Genomic DNA, 15,893 nt, shown 5'->3' with positions numbered 1-15,893 from the left:
AGAAGAATGTCATCCATAGCAATAGCAATATTGTACAATTATCAACTGTGAATGACTTAGCTATTCTTATCAACACAGTGATCCAAAACAGTTCTGGAGAACTTGTGATGAAAGATGCTATCTACCTATAGAAAAAGAACTAGTGGCATCTGAATACAGATTGAAAAATACTTTAAAAAAAAACTTTCTATGTCACTCTTAGTTTCTTTTGGGTTTTTTTAGATTTCATTTTCTTTTGTAACATGGATAATATGGAACTAATTTTCATGACTGCAATGTGTAATCCATATCAAACTGTTTGCCTTCTCAAGGAGGAACAAGGGGAGAGAGAGAAAGAATTTAGTACACAAAATTTTAAAATACAAATGTTAAAATTTTTTGTTTCCTTGTAATTGAGGAAAAGTGAGATTTAATGTAAAAGATAATGAATCAATAAACAAACATTTACTAAGTACCTACTGTGTACTAGGTCCTGTAATTCAGAAACAAAAATGAAGTAGCTTTTGCCTCAAGGAACTTACATGTTAGAGATAAAACTTGGAAACATATATGTACATAAATATACATATATACATCACATAAATATGTGCAAATTTATATATACATTCATATACATATATCTATAGAGAGGGGGGGAAGGGGGAGCACTATGAAGATACAGTAAAAGCACCAATTCTTGTGGTACTGAAGAAAGACATCATGTTGGAAGTGTGTTGAGCCTTGAAGCAAACTAATGATTAAGCATTTGATTACACTGTTATTTAGTGACTTTCTCTAGTTCACAGAGGACCTCCCACTTAGCTCCTGCTCTTAACATTAAAAAATTTCAATTACTTCTCCAGGTTGAATATATCCCTGTCTTCAGTTCCTTCAGTCAACATCTGCCACTTTGAGATTTTGAAACAAAAGTGATTTGGATCCTTCTTCCAAATAGATTTCATTAATAAATTTCTGGGAAACCTTTTTAAAGGAACTTTTAAACTGTCAGAAACAAATCATGAGGCTAATATGCCTGAGAAAAGAAAAAGGTTTGGCCTTTGAAAATGGAAACTCTGGGGCAAGAGATTTCCCTTGAAGCCTGGACTTCTTTCGGCTTATGGCTGAAGATGTACTATGTCCATGTGAAGGAAGAAATGAGGCAATAATATTAAGGTATTTATATAAGTCAGTGTAGATTCCTCCCTTTTATAAAGGATGTATCATATTTTAATTCATTATGATTTTAATAATTTTTGAATCTTGGGGGGAATTCTAAAGTAACTTTAAAAGAAGCACTTGCATGATTTTAAATATTACATATAGTCTTAAAAAGGGGGGAAGTTATTTCTTTCCTTATCTATGCTTATCATTCCTCTCATACAAAAAGAAAAAAAGATAATATTAAGAAGATTAATAATGAATTCAGTTCTCTACTGAAAATAATTTTAATTCTAAAGTGGGGAAAGGATTTCTCTTCTAAAACAGAAGAAGATGATACTATAATTCAACAAACATTGAGTAGATATATCCTCTACAAAAGTCTGTACTGGGAGTACAAAAAACACAAAATACCTTTGTCCTCAAGAACTTACATTCTATTTGGAAGGTTAATATGATCATAGATAATGATAATTCTGCTTAAAGCATGTAAATTTCCAAAATCCAAACTGAGATATCATGAAGAAGCATGAAAAATAATCAAAGGGCTAGATTTGTAGATGAAATAAGGGAGACTGGACCCTTAATTTCATTTGTACAGGGAATTCCCTCTCTCAATTCAAATTAGGACTTTTCTCTGCAACAGAGTCATTAAGCTTTACCCACAATAGATGTGTAGAACATAGGCCTACTAGCACTCCTATAACAGATTAAGATGAAATTGAGAAATTTTTTGTTTTGTTTTGCTAATTATTTTATAACCACAACAAACTGGTATATAGGATGCCCTGTACAGCAACATCACAATGAAGGCTGAAAACTCGAGGTGTTCCCATGGCAATGCTGAAGAGAATTCAGTCTCTGGTATTTGGAATTTAGGTTACAGTCCTTGTGATTTAGCTGGCTGTAGGGACAGGAGGCAGAGACCATGGCACAGACCATGCTCTAAACAGACTTGAACAGGAGATGGGTGACCTGGCCCAGGTAGTGCCTTGTCACATGTCTCACTTAGCTGCCAAAGTTTCTCCCTACGATGGTCATCTTCTGGTCAAACTCCTTCTTGATATGGGCTGATAAGTCCTTCTCTATGTTATACTTCTCCAGGGCTGAGTGGGCACACTCCACCGAGTCCTGCTGCATCTCCTCTGACAAGTGTATTTCTGATTACGGCCTTTTGGTCACACGTGGTTATTGTGGGTCGAGGGCGCTGTCTGCTGCCCCAGGTCCTGGTGGGAGGGGACGGCAGCGGCACGGCTCAGGCACTTCGTCCCACCTGGCAGGTGCCTTACAAGGGAAATATTTTTAATTAAATAAAATACAATAAGATAAAGATGACAATATGTAGTTGTCTAGATCAACATGCACTGTTAGTGATCCTTACATATGTTTTAGAGATGGCTTCCTATTTACATGTTTTGCCAGAACATATCAGAGATGAGACTTGAACCCTATTGATTTTGGCATTGAGTGTAGCTCTCTATTCACTATGTTACAATGTCTCTTTAAGAGATGAAATAATGATGAAAATTGTCATAAGCATAACAGTATCTTCCTGTGGTAGCTTCTGCTTGTACAGATGGCATTTTCCCTTGTGTTATCTATATCTTGAAGTTGCCAAAGAGATCAGGACTATGGGATAGTTAGTATCAATACATTAAATGAGGTAACAGAGGGTGTACAAATCTTCCATGATCCACTGAGATTTTTTAAAATAACAAACTCTCTTGCATCTTTCTAATTATGGGGATTTTTTAAACAAAATTAACTCTCTTTTGTTCTAAAACTAACAAACGCCAAATAAAATGGAAATTTTCATAGACATACAAGGACAGGGGAAAGAAAATTGTATTAAACTACCAACCTCTGTTTTGAAAGTTTTGCTTTTCTTTTTAAATACATAATAGATTTATTATACAATAAATTAGAAAAAATAAATTAGAAAGTACATAATAAATTCAATATATTACTTTTAATATTATTTTATTTATGTTTCCCTTTAAACTTCCCTCTCTGCTTTTCTGTAAATTTAAAAAATGCTTGTGTTTATAACCAAACAAGAGATAGAGACAATCACAAGAAGTAAAAAGAACTATTTAAATTTCATGAAAATAAAAAGAAGTTGTGCAAAAGAAGCAATGCAGACAAAATCAGAAGAAAAGCAGGAACTTTTTTATAGCAAGTTTCTGTAATAAAGTTCTCATTTCTTAAATATATAGGAAACTGAGTCAAATTCATAAAAATAAGAGCTATTCTCTAATTGATTAATATTTAAATAATATGAACGGCAACTTTAAGAAGAAAACAAAGCTATCATATAAAAAAATGCTCTAAATCACAAATTAAAACAGTTCTAAAGTATCACTTCAAACTTATCAATTTGGTTAATATGACAGAAAAAGGAAATGACAAATGCTGGAGAGGATATGGGCGAAGACACAGATGTGTTGTGTGGGTACAGTTGTGAATTGATCCAACTATTCTGTGGAGCAATTTGGAACCATGTTGAAAAAGCTATAAACTGTTCATAACCTTTGATGCAGCAAAATCACTACTACAACTATATCCCAAAAAGATCAAAGAAAAAAAGGAAAAGGACTCATGTATACAAAAATATTTATAGTAGCTCTTTTTGTGATGGCAAAGAATTGGACATTAAGCAGAGATGGAAAATGGTTGAACAAGCTGTGATATAGAATTCTGATGGAATACTATTGTGTTATAAGAAATGTTGAGGCAGATGGTTTAAGAAAAACCTGGGAAGATTTACATAAACCGGTTCAAAGTGGAATAAGAAGAACCAGGAGAACATTATACATTTAACAGAAATATTGTACAATGATCAACTGTGAATGACAGCCATTTTCAGTTAAACAGTGATTCAAAGCAAATCTAAAGGACCTAATTAATTGAATTTTATTTTAAAATTAATTTAAATTACTTTAAATTATTTTAAAATGCTATCTACATCCAGAGGGAAAAAACTGATGAACTATAAATACAAATTGAAATATACTTTTTAAAAACTTTCTTTACTTTTTTTATTTGTTTTTGTTAATATGGAAACAACATGATTTTGCATGTACAAATGATATATGCTTGTGGAACAATTTGGAACCCTAAGGACTCTAGAAGGGACTTTAGGAGTGAGGGACTAAGGAGTGAGAAAATTTGAAATTAATTTTTAAATTTTAAATATAGAAATAATAAATTTTAAAATTTGTTCAAAATGTTTTTAAAATAATTCAATGACCTTTTCATTCTTTCTTTTTAAAAATTATTTTTACTTTCATTCTCCCTTCTACTACCTCCACTGGAAAAAAAAAAAGAAAATACTTTTAACAAATGTATGTACTCAAATAAAATATATTTCTACATTGATCATGTCCAAAAATATATGTCTTACTCTGCAGATTGAGTCCATATCACCTCTCTGTCAGGATGCTTCATCATCGCTCCTCTGTGGTTGGTCATTATGTTAATCAGAATTTTTAAGTCTTTAAAAATTGTTTTTTCTTTACATTATTGTTATTGTATAATTGTTCTCTTGATCTGCTCACTTCATTCTGCATTAGTTGACATAATATTTCCTAAGGGGTTTCTTTAAAGCTTTACCCTTTGTCATTTGCTGTGACAAAATACTACTCTGTTACACAAATACAACATAATTTGTTCAGTCATTCTCTAACTGAAGGATAACCCCTTAATTTCTAGTATTTTGCCACAGCAGAAAAAAAAAAACTATCAAAATATTTGTATACAAATCTCACCCCTAGTATCCACTTTTGCTTTCGTTGATCTATTTCAAGTATAGGCCCAGGAGTGATATCACTGAATCAAGGAGGACATACTACAGGGGTCCTCAAACTTTTTTTTAATAGGGGGCCAATTCACTATTCCTCAGACTGTTGAAGGGCCAGACTATAATAAAAACAAAACCTTTGTTTTGTGGGCCTTTAAATAAAGAAACTTCATAGCCCTGGGTGAGGGGAATAAACATCCTCAGCTGCCACATCTGGACCGCAGGCTGTAGTTTGAGGACCCCTGAAGTGGTATCAAATTACCTTCCAGAATGTCTGGATTAATTCATAGATCCACCATCAATGTACATGTGTCTATTTTTCCCATCACCTTTTGAATAATACATTTTCCTCCTTTTTTGTCATATTTGCAAATTTGATGGATGTGAAGTATAAGTTTCAAATTGCTTTAATTAGCAATTCTCTTATTGTGATTTAAGTGATCTTTGTAACTTATTCAAGTTACAGAAAGTTTTAATATTCTAATTTCATTTTCTATTTCAATGACTAAAGCATTAGACCTAGAATAAAGAAGAGCAGTTCAAATCTGTTCTCAAACAATTAGTGGCTATATGATCCTGGTTAAGTCACTTAATATCTGTCTGCCTCAGTTTTGTCATCTATAAAATACCCATAATAATAGCAATTACCTCCCTGTAGGGTTGTTATGAGGATAAAACAAGATAATATTTGTAAAGCACTTTGAAAACTTTATATGTTTAAAATTAAAAGTGCTTTTAAAGGCTAAAGTTATTAATTATGTTATTATTATGTATTAATTATTGATTAACAATATATTATGAATATAATAGTTATATATAACTATAAATGTTAGTTATTGAAATGTAGAGGCTATTATTATTATTATTTCCTACATAGACATGAGTTATCTTTTTGGGTCACATGAAATTGGAAAACAGATTAGGAAGTGTTTGTAAATGATCCCATGTGAAGTATGAATTTTGATGGAAGTTTTTATATCCCTTAGATAACATGGATATTAGGGGTGAATAACTGTGGGCAGAGGCAAAGAGATGCTGTAGTCTGAATATGTTCAATTATAAGTAATTAAATGTCTCAAGTCTGAAACCTAGGAACTACACAGGCATGCACCATGGGAATAAGCTGGAATAGCTCAAACTTGAGCTACCAGCTGGTGGTTTGTGTAGATATTGCAGACTGAGTCACTCATCTATCCTTAGTGCACATGTAAAAAAGTAAATTCTCCTATGAAAGAATCATATACCATAACACCAACAACAATAAACTCATTAATATAGTACTTTAAGGGAAAAGTGATAAGGATAATTCTCTAACAGCAGACTCTGGACAGAAGCTGGAGAAGATTGGGATTTGGGGTGCTCTCCTCCAGCCTATGTACCCCTTTTCTAAAAACTTATTTTCATCATTCATATTTGGCAAATATTTATCATATGCTCCCTATGATTAGAGCACTGTGGATACAACTAACTATGTGATAATTTTTTTTTAAGATGCTTGCAGTAGCATTAGAGAGCCAGGATTTTAGAGCCAGGACTAAAGACGCTATTTGAACTCAATGATTTTCTCATAAAAATGAAAAATTAAAATGGGTTCTTTACTGCTCTAAAGATGCACCATAGGAAAGGGCATAGAACCAAAAAGAAAAACGGTGAGAAGCAGGTGGGGATAACAATATAAGGAGAGATTTCTTGATACTACTTTTAGTAAATGTAAACTTATGCATGTTAGAAAATTCCACTTCCCTATTTTACAAGTATTTATTTTGATAAGTCAAGTATTGGATATGATCTTGTTAACTCTGTTTCTCCAAAGAGAACATAAAAGGTCACAGTTTTCATCCCTGGATATCCAGGATTTCTAGGTTATGGGATAATTAATAATATCACATTCTTGCTTTTTTAAAGTGCTGCATTAATTCAACTATTTTTTTTAACAGTAGAAGTAGCCTGCAATGAGAGGTAAAGTAAGTGTCCCTGAAAGGTACTATGAATTATAAAATTATTTTTCACCCTTACTTTCGAGTATCTGAGAACTACAAATCAGAAGAAGGAAAATAAGATGAATTTGGACAGGGTATTGATTGCCTTCATTGAGAAAGTCAAATGAATATTCTCCAAAATGTCCATTCTCTGAACAGATGACTAGAGAGCATTTTGCACTCCCATGGCAGCTACATACATTTTTTTTTTAGTCCTGAAGAGGCAAATGAGGTGGAAGATGGTGCCTTGGCTCTCTGAAAATAAAAACTCAGTGTTCAGCACTTGTGAGGAAGCACATTATTGCATAATTCTATGAGAAAATATTGTTCTTCCTTTTTCTGTCTGAGTGAGCTAGGATTGTTGATGTATACAAAAACCATTGATGGTTCTCATTCATCACCACCACCATCATCACCCTCTAGTATTGCCACAGATCCTTCCTTAAGAGGAGCTCCAAGCAATTTAAAAACATTACCTCATTTATTTTTACAATTTTCCTGCAAGGCAAATAGAAGAGAGAAAAAACAGTTATGATCTAGTGATTTGCCTAAGATCACATAACATGACTGAAAGACAATGGCTTTTTTCTCTTTTCTCTTCTTAGCTGTAGTCATTATTCTGTTTCCTAGAATAGTATAGTACTATATAATATGACAATGATAACAATAATTAAATTATTGACCTTAAATCACAAAAGTACAAGAAATGGGCAGTAGGTAGCACAATGGATAGAGTGTCAGATCTGGAGTCAGGAAGATTTATTTTCCTGAATTCAAATCTGGCCTTGGACACTTATTAGTTAAATGGTCAAGTCATTTAATCTCATTTGCTCAGTTTCCTCATCTATAAAATGTGATAAAGAAGAAAATGGCAAACCATTTCAGGATCTTTGCCTTCCTCTCCCCCCCAAAAAAGAGAGTCAAAAAGAGTAAAACAACTGAAAAGAACTAAATAATAACAATAGCAAGAAAGGAATGGAAAATAAGAAACAAGTGACATTTTGCTGCCATAAAACCCCTATATTATCCTATTTTAAGATTTAAATGCTTGAAGGACTAAGACCATGTAATGTATATAGTTTATTCTGCCCCTACTACCCAATAAAGGCAAAACTTACTGATTCTGTATATCCAGTGCTTCAGACAAATCCATGCCAGATGAATGACAAAGAAGACTAAAGATAGCCATATCTTTTTGCCTCCCTCCACTAAAGTCCCATCCTCTATGTTCAATGGTGCAGAAATGACCCTGTCATTTGGAAGGCTATGTCAGTGAGACACAAACTGACAGGTCTTCTAAATGAAAAAGACTATGTGGAGCTATAGTGACTGTATGTCTGTTGTCCATAGATCAGCTTAACTAAATCCAGAGATTCATCACTAGAACTTTGGCCCACCAAGAGATGAATGCATTTGGCCATAGAATGATGTCCATCCCACCAGCTACTGATCGAGATCATTGTGGCATTGGCTCTGCTTCATCTCACCTAAAGCATCATCCTCTGCACCAGTGCTATAGAATCCAAGCCCATAGACCTTGGGGACATTAAGGCACTCTGCTTTGGAACTCCTGCACTGGAGCTGCACCTTCTTGATGAGTGTCCAAGACAAGCTTACCCATTCAGACTAGAGCAGACCATCTTTCATATTCTATCCAGCCTACTACCCAGATCATCTTTCCATCTGCTCTGCTTATCATATGTGTCCAGGAGAAGGCAATGAACAATGAAAAATGGCGTAGTTTTGTGGTCAGAATACTTGGTTCTAATACCACATCAGCCACTACTAGTCATATAACCTTGGGGAAAAAAAAATCACATAATTATATAACTTCAGTTTCTCCATTGAAAATGAGGGTATTTCTCAGACCTGTGGAAGAGGAAGGAATTTATGACCAAAGAAGAACTAGAGATCATTATTGATCACAAAATAGAAAATTTTCATTATATCAAATTGAAAAGTTTTTGTACAAACAAAACTAATGCAGACAAGATTAGAAGGGAAGCAATAAACTGGGAAAACATTTTTACAGTCAAATGTTCTGATAAAGGCCTCATTTCCAAAATATATAGAGAATTGATTCTAATTTATAAGAAATCAAGCCATTCTCCATTTGATAAATGGTCAAAGGATATGAACAGACAATTTCAGATAAAGAAATTGAAACTATTTCTAGCCATATGAAAAGATGCTCCAAGTCATTATTAATCAGAGAAATGCAAATTAAGACAACTCTGAGATACCACTACACACCTGTCAGATTGGCTAGAATGACAGGAAAGGATAATGCGGAATGTTGGAGGGGATGTGGGAAAACAGGGACACTAATACACTGTTGCTGGAATTGTAAATACATTCAGCCATTCTGGAGAGCAATTTGGAACTATGCTCAAAAAGTTATCAAACTGTGCATACCTTTTGATCCAGCAGTGTTTCTACTGGGCTTATATCCCAAAGAAATCTTACAGAAGGGAAAGGGACCTGTATGTGCACAAATGTTTGTGGCAGCCCTTTTTGTAGTGGCCAGAAACTGGAAACTGAGTGGATGCCCATTAATTGGAGAATGGCTGAATAAATTGTGGTATATGAATGTTATGGAATATTATTGTTCGGTAAGAAATGACCAGCAGGATGATTTCAGAAAGGCCTGAAGAGACTTACATGAACTGATGCTGAGTGAAGTGAGCAGAATCAGATCATTATATACTTCAACAACAAGACTATATGATGATCAATTCTGATAGACAGGGTCCTCTTCAACAATGAGATGAACAAAAGCAGCTCCAATAAAGCAGTAATGAATTGAACCAGCTACACCCAGTGAAAGAACTCTTGGAGATGACTATGAACATAGAATTCCCAATCCCTATATTTTTGTCCACTTGCATTTTTGACTTCCTTCACAAAGAAACTTATTTCAAACTCAGATTCTTTTTGTATAACAAAATAACTGTCAGGACATGTATGCTTATATTGTACTTAATTTATATTTTAACATACTTAACATGTATTGGTCAACCTGCCACCAGAAGGAGGGGATGGGAGGGAAGGAGGAGAAAAATTGAAACAAAAGGTTTGGCAATTTTCAATGCTGTAAAATTAACCATGCATATAACTTGTAAATAAAAAACTATAATAATAAAAAAAATGAGGGGATTAGACTTTATTGTTTCTTCTACATAGCATCATATATATATATATATATGATGCTATCATCTAGCCCACCAATTGCTAGACATGGAAAGTCAGTCAATAAGCATTTTTTTCTCTTTTAAAAACTTTATTGTACTTGAGGATTTTTATTTTCATTAGGGTAGGAGATCCATGTTTTCTTTCATCACATGACTTTTATGGAAATGGTTTGCATAACTTCACATATATTGTCTTTTTATTATAGCTTTTTATTTACAAGATATATCCATGGGTGATTTTCAATAAACATTTTTAAAGTACATACTATATGCCAGCCTTGTGCTGAGAGTTGGAGATAGGAAACAAAAAGATAAAAAAAAAAAAACAATCCCTGCTCTTTAGAAGCTCACATTCTCAAGTCCTATTATTTTTGCTTCTGGAATCAGTCCATTATCTCTATAATTCACCAGACCAAAACTCCCTTTCCTAACCACCACTTTATAAAATGTTTTATTCCTATTAGAACCTAAATTTCTTGAGGGCCAAGATCATCTCACCTTTCATTTATATCTAGTATGCTTAGTACAGTGATTGGTGAATGCTAAATGTTTAATAAAAGCTTGTTAATGTATTCATTCATTTATAAAGAACATCTTCTATGATATGAGTAAACCACAACCTATATACAGTGAGGCAGTATTCACTGAGGTAATCTTGAATATCAAAGCATAGAAGGAATATTTCACTCCACTTTTTAACGGAGTGCTATGAGAGCAAGAAAGTTTTGGAAGCATCTACCTTGAGACCCAAGCTTCATATCTTAGCCAAGATTTAAAAACAAAGCCAAAGATGACTTTGTAGAAAGGACAACACAAAAGAACATGGACAAGACTAATAACACTAAAATCATGACTGAAGAATGATTTCAATTAATCAATATTCATTAAATTTCTATTATGTAATACAGCACTAGGAATTGTATAAAGTTCCTAAGATACCAAAAGACAGTGCCCACTCTCAAGGAGCTTATAATGCACAGGGAGACAACATGAAGTCAAATATATATTAGGCAAGTTATATACAGGAAATAATTTAAAGATGGAAAGTACTGGCATTGAAGGGGTTGGGAAGATTTCCTGTGGAAGATGGGATTTTAGTTGAGATTTAAAGAAAACCAGAGAGCTAAATCATCAGAGTGGAGAAAAAGTATTCCAGGCATAAAAGAAAGCCACAGAAAATGTCTAGAACCAAGAAATGTTCATGGAACAGCCAGGAGATCAATATAGTGGATGAAAGATTACATGGTAAGGGAGTAAGATCTAAGAAGACCAGAAAGATAGGAAGAAGGAAATTGTGATGGGTGTTTTATGCCAAACAGACCCTTTTATATTTGCTTTTGAAGTCAAAAGTATGCCATTCATATACTGAGTAGGAGGGTAACGTGATTAGACATGCTTTTTAAAAAAATCATTTTGGTGACTGAATGGAGGATGATTTTGAGCAGGAAGAGACTATGGGCAAGCATATCCAGAAGCAGACTATTTCACTAATACCAACATGAGGTGATGAGGGTCTACATTAGAATGGCAGTGGTGCCAGATAAGAGAAAGGGGTATATTTGAGAAATCAGCAGACCTTGGCAACAACTTAGTAATTGGGGTAGGAGAAAGAAGTAGAGATAGTGAGAAGTCTAGACTGTGAGCCTGAGGTATTGGGAGTATGCTGTTGCCCTCAGCAAGTAATAGGGAAGGTAAGAAGAGGAAAGGGTTTAGGGAGAAAGATTCTCACTAGATGGAGTTTTGGATAGAGTTTGTTTTAGATAAAATTTAAGATGTCTACTGCAAATCCGGTTTGAGATTTCTGAAAGGCATTTGAAGATGTGAGATTAAAAAATATATACATTGTCTTTTTGATAGAATATAAACTCCTTGAGAGCAAGACATTTATTTTTGTTGGTGTGCTCTCTACTATTTTGCCTACATATTCATACTGAATTGAAGCCCTCTATGTCTCAGTTTCTCTATTGGTCAAATGTGAACAAAAATACCTGCTCTCACAACTTCACAGGTCTATTGTGAGCACAAAATGAAAATGAAAATGTTCTGAAAACATATAAGCACTTCACAAATGCATGGTATTTCTTATAATCTGCAGAATGCTTTCAGCCATCTCTGGATAATGGTTCTATCTATACTATAAAGAATTTTTCTTTCTTTATGGGAACATTTTGATGGTATCTACGTTCGTTCCTCTGGCTTGTGAACATAGATTTGGAATGAAAAAGCAATTTGTCCCCCTGACTTCAATAATGCTTATACAAAAGTCACAACCAAAGCCCAAAGGATCTGGACCACAACACCCACCCTTTCTCTCTAATGAGAGAATGTCAGTAGATGTGCTATACAAGGCCCCTAGATAGTATCTCTCAAAATTAAAGAAATTCAGCCTCCCCTAATGAAACTCTGGAAAAATCCATGCTGGGCCAAGTGAGAGTTTGCAGAATTCTGAGAATAATCCATCACCACTCAGGAAACCACAACTCTCAGCTCACATCTTGCTGATGGCAGCATCATCACTAGATACAAAAGATGCTAGGAGAGAATTTTTTTGGAAGCTTAGCAGGAAAGGGGAGATAGCATGGCTTAGTAAAGAGGGAGCTGATCATGGAGCCAGGAAGACCCAAATTTAAGTCTTGAGTTCAAATGTGAGGCTAGGCAAGTCACTAAACCTCTCAGTGGAAACTCTTTGTTTATTAAAAAAGAATAATGTCCCATGCCATTCCCCACCAACCACATTGCATAGTCCCTCCTCAGTACCTCCTTGAGATCTGAGTTCTCAAAAGTTGTGGCAGTTTGTAGAGGCTATGGCAAACCCTACCCGGCAAGAGAGGATTTAAGAATTACTCTAGCATGCAACAGTGTTAGATTTCAGACTAACCTAGCAAAGTGTGGGAAAACTCAGCACTCATAGGCTAACTGATCAGCAAGGAACTCTTTAGTCATGGTCAAACCTAAGAAAAAAAGTAGGTAAGGATGGGTTTAAGCTTTACCTTTGGCAGAAGTAGCCACATTCATGGGACTATTGGTTCACTGATGTATTAAACATGATTTCCTAATGTTTTTTCTACATAAAGTATATAATTATAAGATTTTTTTAAAATCACTTTTTTTTGGTAAGTCTAAAAACATTTTGGCAGTAAACATCTTAATAATCATAAATGATGACAATAATAATAATTTGCATTTCATAGTACTTTGAAAGTTTCCAAGTACTTTAAATGCATTATTAGTCAGGAAAAGGGGAACAGAATGAAGTTGAACAAGCTGCTAATTACCTTCATTGGAAGAGTTCAAATAGCTACTTTCCAATATGTCCATTCTCTGAACAGATGAATTACTCACAAAAATCTTTTGAAACAAGCTATTATTATCCCTATTTTGCATGTGAAGAAACCAAGACTGAGAAATGGGGTTAAAAATGATAATTCTTATTAACAATCAGCATTTATATAGTACCTACTATAGGCCAGGCACTGTTCTAAATGCTTTATAAATATTACCTCATTTGATCCTCACAACAACCCTGAAAAGTAAGTACTATTATTATCATCCCTAATTTATCATTGACAAAACTGAGGCACACACCTAGTAATTGAAGTGATATTTGAACTCAGATCTTACTGAGTCCAGGCTCAGTACCTCTTATACAGCACTGTCTTGCAAGGGTAATAAAGCAAAAATATCCTTTAAGAAAAAGGCAGGGAATAGACCTTTTGAAGAAATTCAGATTACAGAGAAACCAAGCTAGAGGCAAAAAAGGCAAGGATTCAACCTAGCTCTCTCAAATTCTCCTCCAAACAATTTTAAATGACTCCTCAAAACAAATTCTGGAATGACAGAACACAAAAGGATGCCCAAGACAACTTACAAGGTCAGCAGTGAAGGTTTGTCATACCAGGGTAAAAGTAGAGTGCAATCCATCACAGGCTATGCCCCCACAGGCTGTTATCATAGCAAAGCAGCCATGGGTGTTGGGATGACTGAATCAGCAGTGACAGTAGCAGCTTATGATCTCTTCATGTGAGAGGATGATGATGATACAAGGAGACTAAGAAGCAGTTGCTGTTCTCTGACCTCCACTGAGAGGCAATTGCATTATCTGACCTCCCTCCTCTTCCCTCTTGCCTCCAATTTATTTCATTCCCAGTCCACAAGCAACACCTGTGTCAGTAAAGGCTGCTTTGCAACTCCTTCAAGTGTTATGATTCCCAGCTGCGGAGGCTCTCAGAAAATTGACCTGCCCCTTTACTTAGGCATGGTCCTTAACATCACCCCACCTTAACATCACTAATAAGAGAGTTAGACAACTACTTAGAAGGAGAACACAGCAGTCACTTGTCTGACTCTGAGTACAGGACTCTGATTTTGATCATACATAGCTCTAGGCTGAAGTCCTGTATCATAGTCCCAGAGTGAAGAGGATCACTAGCAAACCAGAACTTGCAGTCTCAGAGAAGCATAGCCCCTGGTCGTAGTTCCAGGGTGGAATAGAGTGCTTTTGGTCACTTACAGACCAAAGCACAGGACAGGAGAGTAGTAAACACAAGTCTCCCTGGGTTGTAACACCTTGAAAAAATTGAAAACTTACAGGACACACTTCCTCCCACACTTCAAACTAGCTCTGAAAAAAAAAAAATACCACACACACACACACACACACAAAAAAAAAAAAAAAAAAAAAAAACTTAAGCAAGGTACAGTGCCCCTACCATCCCTGAAGCAGAGTTCAACTTTAACATAAAATTAAAAGTCACTAAATAGATTGGTAAAATGAACAGCAACACAACAACAACAACAAAAGGATATCAATATACAATTCAGAAGAAAACAAAATCAAAGCTGTTGCATTCAATGCCTTAAAGAAAAATGTGAATTGATTTCAGGATAAAAAAAAAGAATTCTTAGAAGAGCTTCAGAAGAATTAAAAGTAAAATAACTGAGGTGGGAGTGGGGGGATTGGAAAAAAGAAATGACAATGATTCAAGAATATAATGAAACTGAGACACTAATGCACTGTTGGTGAAGTTTTGAACTGACTCAATCAGTCAGTCTTGCAGATCAATTTGGAACTATCTTTAAAGGGCTATGAAACTCTGCATATCTTCTTATTTGATAATACTATTACTAGATCTGTAGCCCAAAGATTTTTTTTAAAAAAGAGGTAATGTATAGATAGATAGATATGGATAGATATTTAGATAAATATTACATGTATCTATTTAGATACTTATGTATTTATAACACTCCTTTTGTAGTCACAAAGAATTGGAAATTGAGGGGATGTCCATCCATTGGGATTGGCTGATTGTGATGAAATACTATTTTGTATTAAAGAATGATGAGGAGTATGCTCACAGAAAAACCCAAAAAGACTTATATGAATTATTGTGAAGTAAAATGAGAAGAGAGAAGAAAACATTGTATACAGTAAGAGTAATATTATATAATGATCAACTGTGAATGACTTCACTATTCTCAAAAATACAGTTCCAAGATATTAGGAGAGACCCTATTTTCTAGAGCTAAAACCCAGAAAGCAAGCTGTGCCCTGAGGTTGTTGTAATAACAATCCTTTGAACTCACCTTCTACAACTGATGGTCCCTAAGCTCAGACAAGCACCAATAAGCCCTTCTATGAGAAGACTTTTGTCACGAGACAATCTTGCCTCACTATTGCTGTTGTTCCTACCTATACTTGCTATATGACACTGTTTGACTCCTTATGTACCCACAAGTATATAAATAAAGGCTTACTCACTCTAAAGTGAGTTTCCCCATACACACCTC

At 34.6% G+C, this 15,893-nt stretch overlaps 1 pseudogene; it reads right to left on the bottom strand.

Moving 5' to 3' along the window:
- Positions 1–1,907: 1,907 nt before the first annotated feature.
- LOC127557016 (dynein light chain 1, cytoplasmic-like) lies at positions 1,908–4,587 on the bottom strand (annotated as a pseudogene).
- Between the last annotated feature and the right edge of the window lie 11,306 nt (positions 4,588–15,893).

Source organism: Antechinus flavipes, chromosome 3 (assembly GCF_016432865.1).
Source record: "Antechinus flavipes isolate AdamAnt ecotype Samford, QLD, Australia chromosome 3, AdamAnt_v2, whole genome shotgun sequence".
Lineage (NCBI taxonomy): Eukaryota > Metazoa > Chordata > Mammalia > Dasyuromorphia > Dasyuridae > Antechinus > Antechinus flavipes.
This window is presented reverse-complemented; position numbering and strand designations above follow the sequence as displayed.